This window comes from Corvus cornix, chromosome 10, assembly GCF_000738735.6.
Source record: "Corvus cornix cornix isolate S_Up_H32 chromosome 10, ASM73873v5, whole genome shotgun sequence".
Classification (NCBI taxonomy): Eukaryota; Metazoa; Chordata; class Aves; order Passeriformes; family Corvidae; genus Corvus; species Corvus cornix.
Genome location: NC_046340.1, coordinates 20328228 through 20337132, shown reverse-complemented (window position 1 = coordinate 20337132; position 8905 = coordinate 20328228). Strand labels below are relative to the sequence as shown.

General features: G+C 51.8%; 1 protein-coding gene across 1 annotated transcript in view; it reads left to right on the top strand.

Moving 5' to 3' along the window:
* The first annotated feature begins 6519 nt into the window (after positions 1 to 6519).
* ZNF592 (zinc finger protein 592) overlaps positions 6520 to 8905 on the top strand; it is a 35997-nt gene continuing 33611 nt past the window's right edge. The window contains exon 1 of the mRNA XM_039557763.1: positions 6520 to 6610. The gene's annotated coding sequence lies outside the window, so the exon portion shown is untranslated. The remainder of the gene's footprint in view (positions 6611 to 8905) is intronic.

The following is an 8905-nucleotide window of genomic DNA, read 5'->3' as shown; positions in this document are numbered from 1 at the left end:
CCTCACCTGTGGGATTCCTAGGAACTTGAAGGTTTGGAGAGCAAGAAGAAAAATCCTCTGGTTCCTAGTTATCCTCTTGTCCCTAGTTATGAAGAAAAGCCTCTGCCCCAGATTTGGAACGGTTTAAAATCCAGCTCCTCAGCACAGGCTTTGGGATAAAGCCTCAACATGTGCCACCCTGCCTGGGGCTGGACCCACCCCACTCGAGCCCAGCTGCGGATTAAATTGCTCAGATGCCTCACAGTCCCTGTGACCTTTTCATTATGCCCCGGGGAGGATCAGCAGGGCTCCTGTGAGCACCTGGGAAAGTGCCAGAGGCCATTTCAACAACCAGAAGCACAAAGAAAGGGGCTCAGGAATGTAAAGGGCTGGGGCAGAAGTGGCACGGTTGGGGGGGAGGGGGATGCTGTCCACCAGAAGCCCTCATTTCTGAGCTATTTTATCCTTACTCAAGTACTGGAATTCGCTTCTGTACATGAGCCCCTTGTTTTGGGATTATGATGCCCTTAATCCTTGTTTGACACCTGGAAACATATTCTTATGTTCTCCTAAATGCCTCTCCTAGCTCTGTGTGACAATTTGAAGCAGAAGAATTTAATCTACTCACCTCTTCTTTTCCTGCCTTACCTTAAACATGGTCACTTTGCCTGCCTATTCCTCCTGTTGGGAAAAACATCCCGCTCACCCCTCAGCTACACCCACGCTGGCCTTGTGCCAGCATCCATCTCTCTTTTTGTGAGCATGCAAAGCAATTTCTTGAGTTTTCTTGGGGAGGTTTTTCAAGATACAACTTCCCTGATATTGCTTGGAGTGTGCTACTGGCAGTTTAAGACAGAGAACACTTATGGAATTATTTTTCCTGCAATTTTCTCAAGCTTTGTTTAAACTTTTTACCCATGTTCAGAAGAGCTTCCAGGAGCAATGTGGGATGTGGCTTGATGCTGCTGGTCCCTCTACCCCAGCAGCTCTCCCTCCAACTGGATCCCACCTGGGAGCCAAGTACCTCGGTCTTAATTTTTGCCCACACAACCACTTGCCGGACTATGTGTAAGCTGAACTTGAATCCTGGGGGCAGTTCTGGGCCCCTCTTGACAACAAAGACATTGAGGGGCTGGAGCAGGTCCAGAGAAGGGAACCGAGCTGGGAAGGGGCTGGAGTGCCAGGAGTGGCTGAGGGAGCTGGGAAAGGGGCTCATCCTGGAGAAAAGGAGGCTCAGGGGGGACCTTGTGGCTCTGTACAAGTCCCTGACAGGAGGGGGCAGCCAGGGGGCGTCGGGCTCTGCTGCCAGGATGACAAGAAGAAATGGCTTTGAGTTTCATTAGGGAAGGTTTAGGTTGGATATTAAGGAAATTTTCTTCACTGAAAGGACATTCAGGCACTGGCACAGCTGCCCAGGGCAGCAGTGGAGTCCCCACTCCTGGAGGGATTTAAAACACAAATGGATGTGGCACCTGGGGACATGGTTTAGTGGTGAACACGGCAGTGCTGCATTAATGGTAGGACTCAATGATCTTAGAGGGCTTTTCCAGCCTAAATGAGTCTATGATTCTATGACGAGGGATGATTCAAAGCTTAATTTCTTCTGTGAAGAGGTTTACAAGCCAGGATCAGTTCTCTTTGGTTCACAGAGCTGTCCCACTGATACCACATGGGACAACTGGAGGCACAAAGGCAAGAACAGCTCAAGCCAGCCTTGTCACTCTGGGAAATGTATGGGGAAACCATGGTGTTCCCCAGCCACTGCAGAGCCAGGGCCAGGCCCAAGACTGCAGCCACAGGAAACGTTGCTTCAGCAGAAGAGAATCTTGAGAAGGTTCTCTTGCCATAGGCTGGAGCGTGGCAGTGACTCCGTTTGGAGGCAGCTGGAGAAGCAGGGGGTCACTGTGAATCGCACTCATGTTCAGTGGTCATGAGGAACCCCTCAAACGGTCACGTCAGCTCTATTCAGGCAGAGCAACACGGAGCCCAGGGCTCTGCTGTTGGCACGGAGAATTGCGAAAAGGGTCTTTGCTTGCCCAGACCCTGGAGCGTGTCCGTACTGCACTGGAGTCTGCAGTTCTCATGGGTGAAGAAAACTGGCTGTCTGAAGTTATTCTCCCAGTCTTCTGGTTGAGTAGTAGAACTGGTTTGGTATTGCACCAGAAGAAGCTGATAATGGCAACGTGCATCCTTGGCATTTCAGCAGGGTTTGCTGCAACCTCTCTGCAAGAAATCCATCTAACTCATTCTCTTGGTTTGAAAGACAGGTGTCTGCTAAGGAAGGCAGGAGCCTCCCTCGGAATGGCAGATGTGACTCCCTTTCCCTCTGAATTATTATAATTTTGAAATCAAGGGCTTTTAGGCAAAGATGTGGGAAATAGGAATAGCAGTTCTTTACTATTGTATATCTATATGTGTATAACCAGTCAAACAAACAACAACAACTATGGCAGTAACAGCAATCACAAACCCAGTCCCAGCCTTCTCGGCTGTCGGGCCCTTTCCCCTCGGGTGCAGTTCCGCTCGCAGCCGGCAGGGGCGCTGGCGGCTCCCGGTGAGCAGGGCAGGTGCGATGGTTCCCCCGCGGCTGCAGGGGCGCTCCGGAGCGAGCTCGGGGAGCTCGCGGCACCGGTGCCCTGGGATCCCGGGAAGGGATGGAACAAAGGCTTCAGAAAACCCCTGGGCAGCCGATCCCGGTGTCCGGCCGGACCCTCGGGAACAGCAGGCTGGAACGGCAGGGATGAGCACAAATCCCGGGTGGCAGACGAGGTGTATCCAAACGGGGAGCCCCCACAGAGGTCTGGGCAGGCAGGGTGAGCACGGCTACACCATAGCGATGGCTCAAAGCAACGGCGGGGCAGGGCGGCCATGGCCCGGCTCCCAGCGGGGCAGGGAATGTGGGCTTGGGATCCCGGGGCTTGACGAAGCAGCCTCCCTCTCCATCCAAACGTCCAAACGCTGGGGACCAACTGTCCGCACACCCAGGTGAAACGAAAGAGTAGCCAGATGCGCCCCATCCCGTAGCCACCTCTTTTGTTTTTCTGAAGTACCCAGCAATTTGTCCCCTTAGCAACACTTATGGGGAAAATTCCTTTAACAGAAAAAAAAAACCCAGGAGAACTCCTAAAACCCCAACACTCATCATGTCTCCAGCTGGAAATCTACCAAATTCCAACAAATGGGATTCAGAAGCACGTCATGGTATGAAACAGTCCTCCTCTATTAGGATGTTGCCACATTATGGTTCTTATTCCTGTTCCCAAACTTGCTGGGATACATGGCTTTGTTCTCTTAGATTTGACTGAGGAATTTAAGGTCAGGGCTCTATCACTGCAAGAGAGTATTACAACCCTACAAGTCGTGCTGAGTGAGCATGGATGTGGAGTAGAGGTGGGTTTTGCTGTGTTCATGGTGGATCAGTGGTTGTACAGAGGGATCTTCATTGAAGAGATGCATTGGCTCATCCATATTTGTGTCAATAAGGAAAAAGAGAAAAAAACCACTTTGGGGCAATGAAGAGGGCAGGTCCAGGGAGTGAGGAAGACCAAAAAGCCAAAGTGATAGGTGTAAATGGTTTTACATGTATACAGAAGACATCAGTGTAATTAATTACCCTGATTTAAGTTACACCACTTTTTTTGTGTGTGTGTAGATAATGCCAAAGGCTACACTGTTATCTTAGAGGAATGTTTGTGTCTGGGGATTTGTACTCACCCTGCCAATAACAAATCTTCCCTGGAGTTTCTGAAACATTAATTATAGTTTTGTAACACGCAAGTTTTGCAACCAGCTCAAGGTAATTCCCTACAACACAAACCTCTGGCAGAAACAAATGAATGCTGATGTGAAAACTGACAGTTGCTTAGACATGAATGTTCAAGACTTTGTAATGTTTGTTATTATAAATAAAATGTGTCTCACTGTTCTTGCCAGCCCGCCTGACTCCATACACTTTTCAACACACTAGCACCTGGGAAGAACCATTTCCCCTAGCTAAAAGCAAGCACCAACAACCCCAAGCAGGCTAAGAATTAAACGTAAGGTCTCACATGCAGCTGGACATAGCTTAAGAGTATTTCATCCAGGGGCTTCCCTCTCTGAGGTGCCACCAGCAGGTCCCACCAATGTTCCCTGCTCAGGCCTCAGCGCCTCCCATGTGCAGAGGGCTGCTCTGTACATCATCTCCTTAGATCCACACCTTTTGTCTTTTCCACATTAAATCACAGAATTCCAGACTGGTTTGGGTTGGAAGGGACCTTAAAGCTCATCCTGTTCCATGCCCCTGCCATGGACAGGGACACCTTCCACTAGACCCGGTTGCTCCAAAACCTGTCCAGCCTCGGACACTTCCAGAGATGCGGATTCCACAACCTTTACAAAACAAGCCTAAAGAGACAAATTTAAACTTTAAAAGGAAAACAAAGAGGAGGAAGATTTTTTACTTCCAGATTTGTCAAATAACCACATTGGACTAAAAATAAGAAAAGGAATGTGATTTTTAGGTCATGCTGGAAGACATAAACTCTTCTTACAGTGTTTTGTGTCTCTGCTGTCTTGAGGAAGGGGCCCAGCCACTCCAGGGCTGTCTCTCCTCCTTGGCCATCTGCAGGATGGAGCTGAATTTCCATTTGCATTACATTTCTTAATTATCACAATCCTGCAAATTACCACAGCTTTTCTGCAAGCTACAACTTGTTTGGGACTGTGACTGCTCTTAGTAAATTGTGTAACAAATGTCAGCTCTCTTACTAGATACAACTTAGAGGTTTTCATAGACGTGCTACAATTACAGGTAACAGTTGCAATTTTGAAAATGTTTTCTTTTTGTGACTCCCTTTGTCCTTTTGCTCATTTTTGGAAACTGGCTATCGCCTCCAAAAGGAGAAAAGTGATGACATTGATTCAGAAATCGAGGATGTGAAGCTACATGTGTCAGTTAGAAAAAAAATTTTTTTTTGCCCATGATGACAAAGAAAGAAATTAATATGTAACTAGATGAGAAACAAATGCAGTATGAGCAATGCTGTACAGCTGGTATTGGGGGTAGATGGTTAAAATGTCAGTTCATGGGAAGACAGCCTCAAGAAATACTGTTTATTTATCATGATAGGAGTGTGCATACCCACACCTGGATACAAAATGCCTCACAGCATCCCAGAGTATTTGAGGGTGGAAAAGAGCTCCTGAGGTCATCTGGTCCAGCCTCAAGCTGGGCCAGCTAAAGCTGGCTGCTCAGAAAATCCAGACTACTTTTGAACCCCTCCAAGGATGGAGACTCCACAGCCTCCCTGGGCAACCTGTGCCAGCGTGTGGTTACCGTCACAGGGAAAAAGTATTTCCTGATGTGTATCAGTGTGTGCCCATGGCCTCCAGTCCTGGCACTGGGCACCACTGGGAAGAACCTGGCTCTGTCCTCTTTGCACCCTCCCTGCAGGTACTTGCAGACATTGATGAGCCCTCCCTGAGTCTGCTCTTCCATAGGATGGACAGCCCCAGCTCTCTCAGCCTGTCCTTACAGGGGAGGTGCTTCAACCACTTCATCATCTCCATGGCAGCTCGCTGGACTCTGTCCAGTATGTCCATGTCTCTCTTATGCTGAGGAGCCCAGAACTGGACATGGGTGGAGAACAAACAATATCCACCACCCTCTCCTCATCCTCTGAACTTGCCATAGAATTGGTTTGGCTTGGAAAGGGCCTTAAAAGTTCATCCTGTTCCAGGCCCTGCCATGTGCAGGGACACTTTCCACTGTTCCAGGTTGTTCCAAGCCCTGTGTCCAACCTGGCCTTGGACACTTCCAGGAATGGGGAAGCCACAGCTTCTCTGGGCAACCTGTCCCAAGGCCTCACTACCCTCACAGGGAAGAATGTCTGCCTAACCTCTAATCTAAATCTACCATTCTAGTAATTCCGATGCAGAAGGCATCAAGTTATCAGGGATGGAAGCCCTTTGTAACTTGTGCTGACAGATCCCAGACATCTCCTTGTCCTCGGTGTGTTTGGAAACGACTCCAGGTGTTATTGGCTCCGTTGCCTTCCCAGGGATCAGTGTGAGGCTCACCAGCCTGGAGCTCCACACATCTTTGCTCTTGCTTTTATGGGAGATCAGTGGGTCGATCAGTGTAATTGTGAGCAAACTGCATCACGGTGGGTGTGGGACACAGCGAGGAAGGAGTTGAAGACACGGAGCGGGGACTGCAGCGGGAGCTGTTCTCGGGGGAGGTTTTGGTGAGGAAACCCAAGAACAGCGGGAGCGCGGGGCCCCGGCGGCATGAGAGGGCGGCGGGTCCAGGCCGGGCCCGTGGGCGCCTCTGCCAGGAGCCTCCCGGAGGGGGAGCGGCAGCGGGGCCCCGGGGTGGCGAGTCTCTGGGAAGGGAAGGGAAGGGAAGGGAAGGGAAGGGAAGGGAAGGGAAGGGAAGGGAAGGGAAGGGAAGGGAAGGGAAGGGAAGGGAAGGGAAGGGAAGGGAAGGGAAGGGAAGGGAAGGGAAGGGGGGGCGGTTCCGCCGCGCCCGGCCCGCCCCGGCCCGCCCCCGGCCCCGCCCGCCGCCGCCGCCGCCATGTTGCGGCCGTTGGTGCCCGGTGCGGGGTGAGGCCGCGCGGGCCCGGCGGGCCCAGAGGAGCCGCCTGCGTGGGTGAGTCCTGCCCGCCCGCCCGGGTCCGGCCGCGCCGGGCCCGCCCCTCCCGCTGCCCTCCGCCCTCCCGCGCTCCCTCCTTCCCGCCGGCTCCGCGGCCGGGCGGTGCTGCCGCCCCGCGGGCAGGGCGGGCGGCCCCGCCGCCGGCGCACCGAGCCCTGCGCGCCCGTACCGGCTCTTCCGGCCCGCAGGCCGCCACCTCTCCCCATTCCCCGGCTCCCGGCCCCGGCTCTGCTGCGTTGCCCGCGGCGGCCCGGCCCGGCCCGGCCCGGTCCAGCCCGGCCCGGCTCGGCCCGGCCCGGCCCGGCCCGGCGGTGCCGGGACAAACTAAGTTCGGCGGGCGGCCCACGTGTGGCGGGGCCGGGCCGGGCCGGGCCGGGCTGGGCTCGGCTGTCAGCGCGGGGGGCGGCGGGTCCGGCCTTTGTCTCGGGTGGGACGGCGTGGGCCGGGGGTGGTGTGTGTGGGTGAGTGTCTCTGTGTGTAGGGGTGCCACGGGCCGGACGAGTCCCCAGCCCAGCGGCCCCGTTCGCACCGAGAACCGCACCGGGCTCATGAAACTTTCACGGGTGTTACAGCCCCGGGTCCCGCCTGCCACTGAGCCGCCCTCTGGTGTAGTCCTCCGCCAGCTGCGGCTGCCCCGTGCCTTCCCCGCAGCCCTGACAGCCCCTGCGCGGCTGCTTCCCCCATCCCTTGCTCTCCCCGCGCTTCCCGGCGCCTGCTATTCCTGCCTTCCCAAGGGATTCCCGTGGCATGCAGTCTCTTCATCCCCTCCCGGAGACACCAGCGCCGTGTGAGCAACCCTTGGCAGATGTTTTCCCTTGTACGCTGTTGTTTTGCAGAATTATCAATATTTAGTAATGGCAATGTATGTGATCAATCCCCACAGCAGGGGATTGGAGCTAGATGGTCATCAAGGTCCCTTCCACCCCAAGCCGTTCTATGATTAATTTTCTTGGTGTAACTGGGAAATTATGCTTTCATGCTTCACTGTTAAGTGGCAATCTCAAACCTCCTTCCTGGTTTGAAAGCTGCAGAGCATCTACTTCCGATCTCCAAAAGCCCCTGGGAATAGCACTGCTAGCAAAAGGTTTGTGTGGAGTGGGTGCAGGATGCGGGTCCTGTGGTGCCTCTCCTTGACTTTGAAGCTAATCCATAGCACAAGGCTCTGGGATTTCACATCCTTCCCCAGGGTTTTTTTGGATGGCTTGGAGCCTTCTAGGTTTCCTGAGCCCTGGAGAAATGTGCTATAGTGGGGCTGAGTTTGCACACTGAAATATACTCTTTACTTCATAAATCCTTCTTTGCTGATTTTATTCACCTCTTCTACTGCTTTGCAAATCTCAGCCTCCACATTTTCGTTGCATCCCAAGCTTGGGTTCTCAGTCCTTTGCACAAGAATGATGGAGTAAGGACAAAGTTCTTTATTTTCAGCTTTCCTCACAAGCTAGTTTACATAATTTCCCTTAGTATCTCTTTCCTGTTTGTTATCTGTGATGAGAGATAAACAGTGTTAAGTCAAAAGTTTAAATTTGTGTTAATTAAAAATCACTTCTGTCGATAAAGTGCTTATTCTCTAGAATCTGGGTCAAAACTTGCTTTATTATGAGAAGCTGTAGCTTTGGGTTTGACAAGCTTAAGATGCAATTTTGTGGATAAATACTTGAGTAGAGACTTGTGCCCTCATGATTGCAAAGACAGTAAATTCACATTTTATAAGACTCAAAGATGAACACCAATGCTTTCTGAAAAAGCAAGGTTTCTCCCAAGAAAAAGATCTTTTGAGATGCTGCAGATACCTGGGATTTATTTTGTCTTGCATTTTAAAACACAGGTGCAGAGAGGTGTTCCAGAGTGGGAAGGGGAAGGTCAAGAGTGATTGGCAGGCTCATTTTTCTCTGTACGATACTCAAGCATGCCAGGTTATGGAATGAAGTGTCTTCCTTTCCAAAGGATTTATGTGCCAGAAATTTTGGTGCCTAGCTCTCTCCCAGCTGGCACAAGGTTTCCCACCCAAAGGAATGGGAAGTTTCAGGTCCGTGCCTTTGCCAACTGCAGTAATCTGTGTTGTTTCCAAAGTCCTTATCAAGTGCTGGGGATGTGGAGTGTATGGATAATTTGGGCTTCCAGGGACTTCATGCCCAGCTGCACTTCCTTGAGGGACATGATCGTAAATTATTGCATAGCCCTCTGTGCATCTTCATATTTAGGGTTTAATTTAAGAACGAGTGTAAGCTCAGCCACAGCAAGCTGCTCTTAGACCAAGTAAATCTCTGCAGAGTGTTTTGCAGTAGATTA